The sequence below is a fragment of the Octopus bimaculoides genome, chromosome 3, assembly GCF_001194135.2.
Source record: "Octopus bimaculoides isolate UCB-OBI-ISO-001 chromosome 3, ASM119413v2, whole genome shotgun sequence".
NCBI classification, from domain to species: domain Eukaryota; kingdom Metazoa; phylum Mollusca; class Cephalopoda; order Octopoda; family Octopodidae; genus Octopus; species Octopus bimaculoides.
In genome coordinates this window covers 161,537,024-161,538,273 of record NC_068983.1, presented here as the reverse complement: position 1 = coordinate 161,538,273, position 1,250 = coordinate 161,537,024, and positions in this window count along the sequence as shown.

The window sequence follows — 1,250 nt, the reverse complement described above, 5'->3', positions numbered from 1 at the left end:
ATAATACAAAATGGGACAAGAACGCAAAACATCCGGACAGTTCGGTGATAAAAAAATGGGACAACAAAACAACCAGATAGACGATACAAAAAAAAACAAGGACGAGTCATTCGAAGTTTTCTTTCTTCAGTCGAGTACCAGATTATCTTCGCAATTTCGGCTGATTATACTCGAGATTGCTCCAATCTGGCCAACCCCAAGGATAAACTAAGCTAAGAGCATTAGTTTGCTTGGAAGAAAGCAGCGAATGTATGCAAAAACAAGGACAGAAAAAAACGGACGATGTTCCATAAATACAATAAAAATAATAACAGGACATAACAACAGGTTTCTTTCGACTAAGGACGAATTAAATTAAGCTGGGGTGTGTGGAAATAAAGCCTTACGACAGGGATTCAAGATTTCACAGGCACAGGGAGGAATATCGATGTTGTACGAACAGCGGCCGACCAAGAAAGAATGATCAGGCTTGGCCGAACGGCGGTCACGTGGGAAGGTGTATGAGTCTGTGCTCCCCATCCCCCGCCATCGCTTTACACCCGATGCTGGTGTGTTTATGTCACTGTAACTTAGCGGTTCGGCAAAAGAAACCAATAGAATAAATACTAGGTTTACAAAGAATAAATCCTATGGTCGATTTCTTCGACTAAAACCCTTTAAAGCGGTGCTGCAGCATGGTTGTCGTCAAATGACTGAAACAAGTAAAATAATAAAATAATATATACAGACGTCACGAAAGTGACATACGCACTAATCAGCACCGGTATTGCTAGAAATAAGAGTCAAAACAACTCAATAGCCACAGAAAGCACTATCTTAATGACTGAGAAAAGCATTTGGAAATTCTTACAAAAGCATCAGGAAATTGGATCTTTTTTAAAACGGGGGCCACATTTTTCATTAAAGAAACACTTTGAAACTTGGAACACTGGTAGAATGTGTCATATAAAACATCTTTTTCTCTTAGTCTTCTTAAAAAAAAAAAGAAATCCATAAGTTATTCCATGTTAAAGTTGTCGTATTTCTGTAATTTCAACCAATCACTGACGTCCATTCAGCCGATATACATTAAATGCCGATTCTGAAACAATTCTATCGGTGATAGGGTTAGGGTCAGGGTTAGGGTTAGGGTTAGGGTAAAACAGCAAATTTAAAAAGAAAAAAGCAAATAAAACGAAGAAAAAAAAAAGCAAATTTAAAATGAAAATAGCAAATAAAACGAAGCTATGGCTTAATCAGCCAAAGGAGTA